The sequence below is a fragment of the Triticum aestivum genome, chromosome 7A (genome assembly GCF_018294505.1).
Source record: "Triticum aestivum cultivar Chinese Spring chromosome 7A, IWGSC CS RefSeq v2.1, whole genome shotgun sequence".
NCBI lineage: Eukaryota > Viridiplantae > Streptophyta > Magnoliopsida > Poales > Poaceae > Triticum > Triticum aestivum.
In genome coordinates this window covers 613115526-613128383 of record NC_057812.1, presented here as the reverse complement: position 1 = coordinate 613128383, position 12858 = coordinate 613115526, and positions in this window count along the sequence as shown.

Sequence of the window (12858 nt, the reverse complement as noted above, 5' to 3'; positions counted from 1 at the left end):
CAGCCAGGGTTAGCCTTGGTTTTATACTGATATGGTGGTGGGGTCAGACATAATGTATCGAAGTTTAATTTAGCTTGTTTTATTTATTAATCAGCTTCACTCCTCTAAGAACATGCTCCCCATTTTTTTTTGGATGTCTAAGAACATGGCTAGAACCAAGGCAGGCAGAAATCCCGTATCCTGTTTATCCATTCTACTCCGCCGGCCAGTCGCCCCCGAGGCAACAACATCCTTACAGCTACTCCCTCCGTCCCAAAATTTAAGAACATTTTTGACACTAGCATACTCCCTCCTTCCATCTATATAGGGTCTACTGTGTTTTTCGAGACTAACTTTGACTAAATGTTAAAGCAACAATATATGACATGCAGCTTTACACAAAGCATACCCTCAAATTCGTATGTGAAAGAAGATTTCAATGATATAATTTTCACATTATGCATATCATGTACTATTAATCTTGTCAATAGTTAAAGACCGTCTTGAAAAACGCATTAGGCCCTACATAGATGGAAGGAGGGAGTAGTATCAAAAACGTTCTTATATTTTGGGGTAGAGGGAGTACTATTTACAATGATTTGTGGCAAGCAGGAGCGGGGCACGCGACCATTTTGATTTTCAATCTTTTATATCTTTCAAATCAAAAATTTAAATTAAGTTTCTTTTGCATATTCGCGTTTCCTGTGATGAGGGATTTCAAATGAGATACATTTTAAATATATTTTATTGAGCTTTTGAAAGTTCGTTGTGCCCTCATGCGAGATCTAAAGACTTTGCGGATCAGGCTGTCGGCATGGCTGGGCAAGTGCGTGCCCTGCGTGTTTTTGTTTACATTTGTTGCATGATTTTTATGTCAGGTTAGACATTTCATTGCCCATATAATATGGTGATGTTAATCTTAGATTAAGTAAAAAAAATAGAAAACTTCCGATCTATTCATCTTCAATCATGGTATAGAACGAACATCAGAAATGATAAATTGCATCCAGATCTTAGACCACCTAGCGTTTACAAGCACTGAAACGAGTCGAAAGCGCGTCGTCGTCATCATCCCTCCCTCGCTGGAGTCCGGCAAAACTTGATGTAGTAGACAGTCGAAAAGTTACCGTGCTAAGGAACCATAGGACCAGCGCACCAAAACAGCAACCGTCATCGATGAAGAGTAACGTAGATCGAAAGGACCCAACCTGAAGACACGCGAACGAATAGGAATGGCAACAAGATCCAAGCAAATCCACCAAAGACAGATCCACTGGAGACACACCTCCACACGCCCACCTCTTCAGGATGTGACCGTCATCTCGCGCCTTCCTGAGCAGGACGCAAACCCAAACAAAAAATGAAAGAAACGTCTAAAAACAAAGCCCTCCCATCGGAAAGGACCGGATCCACCGGAGACGAGGTAGATCAGCGGCAGCGCGGACAGAAGGCAGAGGAACCATAAAAAAAATTGTTGAGAGGAGGCGACTGCGTGAGTTAGCGTGTTGCAACACGCATGGTGTTGCAAAATTTTATTGTTCTTATTACCGTGAAATCTTTAAAAAGATTTAGCTGATTGAATATGTGAGGGATACACACAAACTCTTATACCACTGTACACGCGCACTTACACATTTCTTTCTAAAGACCCAATTAAAGTTGTGGAGCTTCTAAACTAATGAAGTCGTATGCTTTCCTATCGAAATTTTTGTCGCCCCTGGCCCACAGAAAAATGACAATCTGCATCAACAGGACTATTAAGCCTTAATTCTGAGAATTGATCCGTGGTGAGCCAAGGATTCCACCACCCCACTAACCATCTAACCAATGATTGGTTATTCTCTTTCTCTCTCCTTTTGCGGGTGGTTATCCTCTCTGTTGTTTGTTCTCCTCTCTATTTTTTAGACTTTTCGAAGTCTAGCGTTGTTTAGAAAGCTACTTCACAAGACTCTAGCTACATCCATATATCACAAAAACAAAGAGCATTTTCGAAAAGTACAAAAAGAAAGAGCGCAACATCCGTTCCATAGCCGACAGAGAGCTTGGATAGGCAAACGGAAACAATTTATCTGATTACGCGTCGCGTATACGTAGATGGCTCCCGCATTTCCCCATCGTTTGGTAGTTAATTTGGCGCCAAATCACCGTTGCCGTTGGCTTTAAAAAAAAAAGACTCTCCTGGAGTCCTGGTGTAAGTCAATTTAGTAGAAGTAGTCACCGGGAAGTATGAACCCGGCATGCAACTACCCTCTCAGATCTCAGTTACAAAGAAATTGCCTAGCGTGACCGTGGGAGTGCGCATACCGATAGAAATCAGGTACACACGGAGTCCCCTTGCGATGACCAATTCGACCCGGAGTCGTCTGAATGACTGTATTCAGACCCTACTATATCCATATGTTTTTTTTCCTCGAAAAGGCCAAAAGCCTTACACTAAATGCATACATCCATAAAAACACCATTACAAAAATTAAAACACATTCGAATGTGTGCTGAAGTCCTCACTCTTCTGTATCCATCAGTGGCACGTCACAAGCAAAATTCATTGCCGTCTCTAAGCCTCCGTTTCAACGGAGCAAACTTGTTTAAACCCATATTGACACGAAGCGGTCCCTAGAAGAAGAAAGCGTCGGAGAGGGCATGTGGAATGCCCTGGGTCCATCCAGACAGAGCGAGGGGACACAACCCTCACACACTCTACGACAAAACCGAAGTTGGTCAAGCTGCACCGGCCGAAACTGGAGCCGAAGTATCAAAGTATTAAGATGCACAATCAAGCTGCCCACTTTGCAGGACAATGCCACTTAGATAAATTTGTAGAAGAAAAGGCAGATGAAAAACCAGATTCATAACACAATAGCCTTCACACGCCTCTTGATGATACGAATAGGCACTACCAAAACGGGGGCGACTTAGGGTGTTCTTATTACTCCACGCAGACGGTGACACCATCATCTCGCCACCGCCGATCGAATACCAAACCCTAGATTCTATCCTTAACCCACCTCCACCAAACGGAGGCACTAGAGTCCCCGCCCCCTCCCATCACCGGCGCGACGACAAATGAAGGGATAGGGGGCCACATGATCTCAACATGAAAAAGGTGGATCAGCCGCCGCCATTCCGTGGTCGCGGGAGCGGGCGAGGAAGAAACGCCCCAAGCGAATCGGTAAGTTCACATGACCAGGGAAGTCGCCGCCATCCAAAATGTGATCTTTCTACGAACTGAAACCTCAACATATTTCTTAGCCATGAACACCGATGTTTGTGACAAGTTTAACATATCAGTGATGAAGTGAACACGCTCCGCGAAGATTCTCAATTTCTTTCAAAAGGATTCTCAAAGAAAAAAACGAAGCAAAGTGTTGGCCCAAAACCAGCCATAGAGGCTCAAATGAATCTGTCTGTGACGAAGGGGCTGCTGGCTGCTGCCGGAATTGTGGCAGAGACAAGATTTGTCTAGGACGAGCCGATTGCGCGGGTCGGCCACCGCCTCGTAGTACGTGTTGCGGTAACGGGACGTAGTACGTACCACACGGTTACGAAACCCATAGCCATTTACTACAAGACACGTTGGTGAAGAGTAAAATGAACCATCATCATCAAGCAAAGTGTTGAAGTAATCAGCCAGGTTCAGTCCCTTTCCGACGACTGCAGCCGGAAAGAGGCAGCGGAATTGCGGTGGAAAGAGCATTTGTCGCCCCGACCGTGCGCGCCGGGCCGGTTGACAAGTTGGGTGCGGCCGATGGGGACGCGCGGGATTGACGGAGCGGAGTACGTACAACAAGGTACACAAAGCTGCCGGGGTCAGAGTACGGCCTAAGAGCAACTCTCGATCTAAACGGACGGAGATTTCGTCCGTTTTTTTCGTTTGGATCGGCCAGACAGACACGGATGTTCGCTTCCGCATTTGGGTTGGCGCCTGCGCCCAACACTGGCCTGAGACCCATTTTAACGGCGTTAAAAAAAATAAACGCATGCATATTTAAAAAAAAGAAACATCATTAATTAAACATTAAAACCGGCAACGAAGGCCGGCAAGAGTCCAAGCGTCCACATTTGCATTTAAAAAGAATAAAAACAGCCTAAACTATGAGGCGGCGCGCTGCCCTAGGCGTCGTCGTCGTCCTCGGGGTCCGTGAGGTCGATGAGCGTCGGCGCCGGCCCGGCCCAGGCGAACGCCGTGTTCCAGAGCGACGCCATGTCGGGCTGTGCCGACGCAGGCAGTGCCGTGGCGAGGGGTTGTGCGGCCGCCTGTGCAGCCGCGGCCTGGCGCGCCTCCTCCTCGGCCTCGCGCGCCTCCTCCTCGAGGTCGCGCTCGAGCATCTCCTCGTACTCGCCTTGACGGCGCTCCTCTGCCAGCCGGCGCTGGCGCCACATCTTGAGGTAGGCCTGCTCCTGCGTCGGCGTCGCCCCCAGCCAAACTGGTGGCGCGGACACCCACTCGCGCACCACTCCATTCCAGGAGAAGCGCGCGATGGGCTCGGGCTCGGGCTCGGGCTGCGGCTCCGGCTTGATGGGGGACGGCGGGGCCACCGGTGGCACCACGCTGTCGCCCGCCGCGGAGAGGGCAAAGGCCTGCTCCATTGCCACCTTGTAGCGGGCCTTCTCTTCCGCCTTCGCTCTGCGCCGCTCGTCCTCCTCGCTCTACCGATAAACGGCCGCAAGGGCCGCCTGGTAGGCGTCCTCCGCCGCCTGGTCCTCCTCACGGACGACCAGCGGCGTTGGCCTCCGGTCGACCTCGCGCACGCCCCGTCGCCTCGCCTCCTCGTGCTCGAAGGCGAACCACCTCACCCAGTTGGGCGAGTCGGTTGGGTAGGCCTTGTCGAGGCGCTGCTCCGGCGTTAGCACCGCCCGCCGGCGTCGCACCTCCTCCGTGTGAGCACGAGCCGCCCGCGGCGCCGCAGGCATTGGGATCCTATCTGGATCCAGATGCCAGTCGTGCGGCAGCGTCACGTCCGGATACGGCAGCGGCTGGCGGTTCTGCCAGTGCCACTCCGCCTGGTGCACTGGCACGCTGACGCGTTGCCTCTGCCGGCGAGGCGCCAGCGAGGGTGGGAGGAACTCGGAGGGGAAAGGGGTAGCGGGGGACTTGCCCTTGGCCTTGCTGCCGCTGGCGCCGGAGAAGAGGCCCATCCTCGCTGTGGTTGTGGTGGCTAGGGTTTGCCGGCGACGAGGGAGCAAGGTGGGCAGATGAGGACGGCGAGTTTGGATGAGGACGGCCCCACCGCACGGTCGGCTTAAAAAAACGAGTTTCGTCGCTGACGTGTGGGCCCGTCGTCATAAATTAAGCTGACCGCGTGGGCAGCAGGTAGTTGAACGGCTGCCATGTGAGGACGCGGCGGATAGCGTGAAAGCGCGCGAAGCGTCCGTTCGGTGTCCGCGCCGACGCATTTGGGGCGCAAATTTGGGCCGCAAATGCGTCGGCACGGACGTGACACGGACGTGATTTGGGTTTGGATCGACGCATTGGGCAGCCATTTTTATCCGCGCCGATCCAAACATACGCAGGAGATAAAATAGGTCGGTCCTTTGAAGTCGCTCTAATATCCGCTGGCCGGCCACTCTCGCGACCTAATTCATCCATCCACGTATATAGGATAATTAACAATGACACCATGGAACATTACTTTGTCTCCTCTCTTCCTCGCGTCCTTTTCGGCGCCCGGCGCGCGTGCGTGGAATGCACGTCAAGGTTAGAAATAAAATCCCCGGTCAAACCGGGCTGCTAAAATACATAATCCGGCGGCAAGCAGAGATTGCTTTCCTCTTCCTTTTTTTTAGGGTTCTTCTTCTTCTTCTTCTTCTTCTTCTTCTTCTTCTTCTTCTTCTTCTTCTTCTTCTTCTTCTTCTTCTTCTTCTTCTTCTTCTTCTTGATAATGGCGAGCAAAGCTAGCTGCGAAGAGTCGCGCAACCGCCTACCGCCGCTCTCAACGAGCAGGCACACCTTTGGGCATTGGCGTACGGTGAGGGTACGGCATGGAACGGACGCTACGTGGCGCGGAGCAGATTCAACGAATCCTACCCGCTGTCTTCACATTTTGACGTTCATTACGATATATAAGCGCCTAGGTAGCTGTATGATATAAATATATGATGATATCGAGATGCCGGATCTACAATACCTGTCTGTCACACGGGATTTGGTTCATCCGCTCAGTCTAGTACCTATATCATCTATATCTAGATACATTCATTTCTGTAACGAGTAATTTAGAAAAGGGAGCACGTACGACCTTCGTCCTGATTTATAAGTCCACTTTATATTTAGTGTCAATTTTGACTAAAGATTTAACTAAAAAAATATTAATACATGTCATTTGAAATTATATCGTCGGATTCATATCTGAACATAATTTTTAATTATATTATTTTTAATGACATGCATTAACATTTTGTTAGTTAAATTTAAGATTAAAGTTTGACATGAAATACAAGTGAACTAATAAACCAGGACGAAGATAGTACCTACTATACTTGGCCATCTGTCGGGCCGGGCTTGGCCAAGCTCGAGACAGAAAACTCAGGCACGAAACCGGCCTCGCCATCGGGCCTACTTTTCAGGCCCAAGCCCAGCTCACCACTACAAAAGCCCGCCGGGCCTCTTTGTAAAACAGCAAATATGGCGGGCCCGGCCCGGCCTTCGGGCTCAAAACCTAGGTCCAGGCTCGGGCCGGGTCAGGTCGGGCCGTTCAGGCCGGGCTACCCATGGCCAGGACTAGTACCTACATCGGGTTCTATGGTCGATCGATGTTTTTCATGCCTTGCCTTTAGTAAGACAATTTCTCACTTTGCAGCATCGGCCGGGTCTAGATAGGTTTTGTAGAACTCGCTGCTCGTAGTCCTATGCGTATAGGGGGTGAGGTTTGCGGGCGTCTGAACTTGCGCCATGTAGGACTTCGAGACTTTCTGCCCACTAAACTCCTCCTTTAATGCCAGTTTTCTTCCACTCTGTCACTGCTTCTTCTTTATTCTGCATTCGCACACTCCTTATCCAACGTTATCGTAGTACCTTTCCGACGGCCGACCAGCCATTGTCGGACGTCTTAAGCCCCCCACCCACACGCATGTCCACCTTGGACTGTGCCGCCCTCCACCCAGGATCTGCCAATCAGGTACCTTCGTCCCCCTGCCAACGTCGTCCAAGACGGACTCAACGTTCTGTAGGTGTTCGGTCAAATGTCTTTGAGCTTTTTTTTACCTTCTTGTGTTGCGTACTTGATGATTGATGGAGGATGAGTTTTTTTGTTTTCGGGCAGCGAGCAGGGGTGGCTTTCGGTGACACAGTGCACACAGCCTCGTCTTCTTCTTCTCCTCCATCGCTCCTCCTTTTTTTCTTTGTGCGTGTGGAAAAGTCTGTGCTTTTGATACGTACGGTGGTGCGCCCCGTCGTCTTCTTGGTGATAAAGGCAAGCAAAATGAAGCTAGCCGAGCAGGCAAGCCGCAAGCACACCTTTGGAGTTTGGACGTTGATGGTGGTCTTTTCACGTACGGTACGGGTACGGCATGGAACGGGCGCTACGTGGCGCGGAGCAGATTCAACGAATCCTACCGGCTGTGTTCACATTTTGACGTTCATTACGATAAGCGCCTAGGTAAAGCAGTCTGATATGATGATATCGAGAGACCGGATCCACACCACGGGACTTGGCTCATCTGCTTAGGACTAGGAGACTCGGGTGGATCGATGCTTTTCATGCCTTGTAAGATATTTCTCATTTTTACTCCCCATCTCAGCAAACATCAAACCTCCCCCCTTTCCCCCGCAAAAAAAAAAGGAAAAACACATCAAACCTCTCCATTTCAGGGGAAAAAACATCAAACCTCGGATTGATATCTCTAGTACAGGTTTGGTAAACATCAGGTACCTAAATTTTTTTGCGCGCCATTTACATACTTTTTTCGCTTCGTGCAAGTCCGTAGGCGGGATGGCGTGTGGAGCGCCGGCCATGGATAGGCCGACCCATGGACGAGTCGGAAACTTGACGCATGCAAGTCGGGGGGGGGGGGGGGGGGGGTTGAGGCCTGAAAGGATGGTTGGGGCGGTGGCCAATGTGACGGTAGGGGGAGGTCGAGGGGTGGGTGGGGCAGTCGCGGTGGAGAAGTAGGAACCATTGCATGCGGAGGAAGAAGAACAATGCATGCACGATAGGCATTGGTGTTGGAAATATGCCCTAGAGGCAATAATAAAAGCATTATTATTATATTTCCTTGTTCATGATAATTGTCTTTATTCATGCTATAATTGTGTTATCCGGAAATCGTAATACATGTGTGAATAATAGACACCAACATGTCCCTAGTAAGCCTCTAGTTGACTAGTTCGTTGATCAACAGATAGTCATGGTTTCCTGACTATGGACATTGGATGTCATTGATAACGAGATCACATCATTAGAAAAATGATGTGATGGACAAGACCCAATCCTAAACATAGCATAAGATCGTATAGTTCGTTTGCTAGAGTTTTCCAATGTCAAGTATCTTTTCCTTAGACCATGAGATCGTGTAACTCCCGGATACCGTAGGAGTGCTTTGGGTTTGCCAAATGTCATAACGTAACTGGGTGACTATAAAGGTATACTACGGGTATCCCCGAAAGTGTCTGTTGGGTTGACACGGATCAAGACTGGGATTTGTCACTCCGTATGACGGAGAGGTATCACTGGGCCCACTCGGTAATGCATCATCATAATGAGCTCAAAGTGACCAAGTGTCTGGTCACGGGATCATGCATTACGGTACGAGTAAAGTGACTTGCCGGTAACGAGATTGAACGAGGTATTGGGATACCGACGATCGGATCTCGGGCAAGTAACATACCGATTGACGAAGAGAATTGTATGCGGGGTTGCTTGAATCCTCGACATCGTGGTTCATCCGATGAGATCATCGAGGAGCATGTGGGAGCCAACATGGGTATCCAGATCCCGCTGTTGGTTATTGGCCGGAGAGTCGTCTCGGTCCTGTCTACATGTCTCCCGAACCCGTAGGGTCTACACACTTAAGGTTCGGTGACGCTAGGGTTGTAGGGATATGTATATGCAGTAACCCGAATGTTGTTCGGAGTCCCGGATGAGATCCCGGACGTCACGAGGAGTTCCGGAATGGTCCGGAGGTAAATAATTATATATAGGAAGTGCTATTTCGGGCATCGGGACAAGTTTCGGGGTCACCGGTATTGTACCGGGACCACCGGAAGGGTCCTGGGGGTCCACCGGGTGGGCCACCTGCCCCGGGGGCCACATGGGCTGTAGGGGGTGCGCCTTGGCCTATATGGGCCAAGGGCACCAGCCCCAAGAGGCCCATGCGCCTAGGGTTCAAGGAAGGGAAGAGTCCCAAAGGGGGAAGGCACCTCCTAGGTGCCTTGGGGAGGAGGGATTCCTCCCTTGGCCGCACCCCCCTAGGAGATTGGATCTCCTAGGGCCGGCGCCCCCCCCCCCTTGGACTCCCTATATATAGTGGGGAAAGGAGGGCCTCTCAGAACACGCCTTTGGTGCCTCCCTCTCCCTCTCCAACACATCCTCCTCCTCCATAGTGCTTAGCGAAACCCTGCCGGAGTACTGCAGCTCCATCACCACCACGCCGTCGTGCTGCTGCTGGAGCCATCTCCCTCAACCTCTCCTTCCCCCTTGCTGGATCAAGAAGAAGGAGACGTTACGCTGACCGTACGTGTGTTGAACGCGGAGGTGTCGTCCGTTCGGCGCTAGGATCTCCGGTGATTTGGATCACGTCGAGTACGACTTCCTCATCCCCGTTCTTTGAACGCTTCCGCGCGTGATCTACAAAGGTATGTAGATGCAATCCAATCACTCGTTGCTAGATGAACTCATAGATGGATCTTGGTGAAACCGTAGGAAAAATTTTGTTTTCTGCAACGTTCCCCAACAGTGGCATCATGAGCTAGGTCTATGCGTAGTTCTTTTTGCACGAGTAGAACACAATTTGTTGTGGGCATAGATGTTGTCAACTTTATTGGCGCTACTAGTCTTATCTTGCTTCAGCGGTATTGTGGGATGAAGCGGCCCGGACCAACCTTACACGTACGCTTACGTGAGACCGGTTCCACCGACTAACATGCACAAGTTACATAAGGTGGCCGGCGGGTGTCTGTCTCTCGCACTTTAGTTGGAGCGGATTCGATGAAAAGGGTCCTTATGAAGGGTAAATAGGAGTTGACAAATCACGTTGTGGTTTTCACGTAGGTAAGAAAACGTTCTTGCTAGAACCCTATTGCAGCCACGTAAAACTTGCAACAACAATTAGAGGACGTCTAACTTGTTTTTGCAGCAAGTGCTTTGTGATATGATATGGCCAAGGTTGTGATGAATGATGAATGATATATATGTGATGTATGAGATGTTCATGCCATTGTAATAGGAATCACGACTTGCATGTCGATGAGTATGACAACCGGCAGGAGCCATAGGAGTTGTCTTTATTTTTTGTATGACCTGCGTGTCATTGAGAAACGCCATGTAAATTACTTTACTTTATTGCTAAACGTGTTAGCTGTAGTAGTAGAAGTAATAGTTGGCGAGCAACTTCATGGAGACACGATGATGGAGATCATGATGATGGAGATCATGGTGTCATGCCGGTGACAAGATGATCATGGAGCCCCAAGATGGAGATCAAAGGAGCTATGTGATATTGGCCATATCATGTCACTATTTTTATTTGATTGCATGTGATGTTTATCATGTTTTGCATCTTGTTTGCTTAGAACAATGGTAGTAAATAAGATGATCCCTCATAATAATTTCAAGAAAGTGTTCCCCCTAACTGTGCACCGTTGCGACAGTTCGTTGTTTCGAAGCACCACGTGATGATCGGGTGTGATAGATTCCAACGTTCACATACAACGGGTGTAAGACAGATTTACACGTGCAAACACTTAGGTTGACTTGACGAGCCTAGCATGTACAGACATGGCCTCGGAACACAGAAGACCGAAAGGTCGAGCATGAGTCGTATAGAAGATACGATCAACATGAAGATGTTCACCGATGTTGACTAGTCCGTCTCACGTGATGATCAGACATGGCCTAGTTAACTCGGATCATGTTATACTTAGATTACAGGAGGGATGTCTATCTAAGTGGGAGTTCATTGAATAATTTGATTAGATGAACTTAATTATCATGAACTTAGTCTAAAATCTTTACAATATGTCTTGTAGATCAAATGGCCAACGTAGTCCTCAACTTCAACGCGTTCCTAGAGAAAACCAAGCTGAAAGACGATGGCAACAACTATATGGACTGGGTCCGGAACCTGAGGATCATCCTCATAGCTGCCAAGAAAGATTATGTCCTACAAGCACCGCTAGGTGACGCACCCGTCCCACAGAACCAAGACGTTATGAACGCTTGGCAGGCACGTGCTGATGATTACTCCCTCGTTCAGTGCGGCATGCTTTACAGCTTAGAACCGGGGCTCCAAAAACATTTTGAGAGACACAGAGCATATGAGATGTTCGAAGAGCTGAAAATGGTTTTTCAAGCTCATGCCCGGGTCGAGAGATATGAAGTCTCTGACAAATTCTTCAGCTGTAAGATGGAGGAAAATAGTTCTGTCAGTGAGCACATACTCACTATGTCTGGGTTACATAATCGCTTGACTCAGCTAGGAGTTAATCTCCCGGATGACGCGGTCATTGACAGAATCCTCCAGTCGCTTCCACCGAGCTACAAGAGCTTTGTGGTGAACTTCAATATGCAGGGGATGGAAAAGACCATTCTCGAATTATTTGCAATGCTGAAATCAGCAGAGGTAGAAGTCAAAAAGGAATATCAAGTGTTGATGGTGAATAAAACCACTAAGTTCAAGAAAGGCAAGGGTAAGAAGAACTTCAAGAAGGACGGCAAGGGAGTTGCCGCGCCCGGTAAGCAAGCTGCCGGGAAGAAGCCAAAGAATGGACCCAAGCCCGAGACTGAGTGCTTTTATTGCAAGGGAAGTGGTCACTGGAAGCAGAACTGCACCAAATACTTAGCAGACAAGAAGGCCGGCAAAACGAAAGGTATATGTGATATACATGTAATTGATGTATACCTTACCAATACTCGTAGTAGCTCCTGGGTATTTGATACCGGTGCAGTTGCTCATATTTGTAACTCAAAGCAGGAGCTGCGGAATAAACGGAGACTGGCGAAGGACGAGGTGACGATGCGCGTTGGGAATGGTTCCAAGGTCGATGTGATCGCCGTCGGCACGCTGCCTCTTCATTTACCTACGGGATTAGTTTTAAACCTCAATAATTATTATTTAGTACCAGCTTTGAGCATGAACATTATATCAGGATCTCGTTTAATACGAGATGGCTACTCATTTAAATCCGAGAATAATGGTTGTTCTATTTATATGAGAGATATGTTTTATGGTCATGCTCCGATGGTGAATGATTTATTCTTAATGAATCTCGAGCGTAATGCTACACATATTCATAGTGTGAGTACCAAGAGATGTAAGATTGATAATGATAGTCCCACATACTTGTGGCACTGCCGCCTTGGTCACATAGGTGTCAAACGCATGAAGAAGCTCCATGCTGATGGACTTTTAGAGTCTCTTGATTACGAATCATTTGACACATGCGAACCATGCCTCATGGGTAAAATGACCAAGACTCCGTTCTCAGGAACAATGGAGCGAGCAACCAACTTATTGGAAATCATACATACTGATGTGTGCGGTCCAATGAGTGTTGAGGCTCGCGGTGGCTGTCGTTATGTTCTCACCCTCACTGATGACTTGAGTAGATATGGGTATATCTACTTAATGAAACACAAGTCTGAGACATTTGAAAAGTTCAAAGAATTTCAGAGTGAGGTTGAGAATCAACGTGACAGGAAAATCAAGTTCCTGCGATCAGATCGT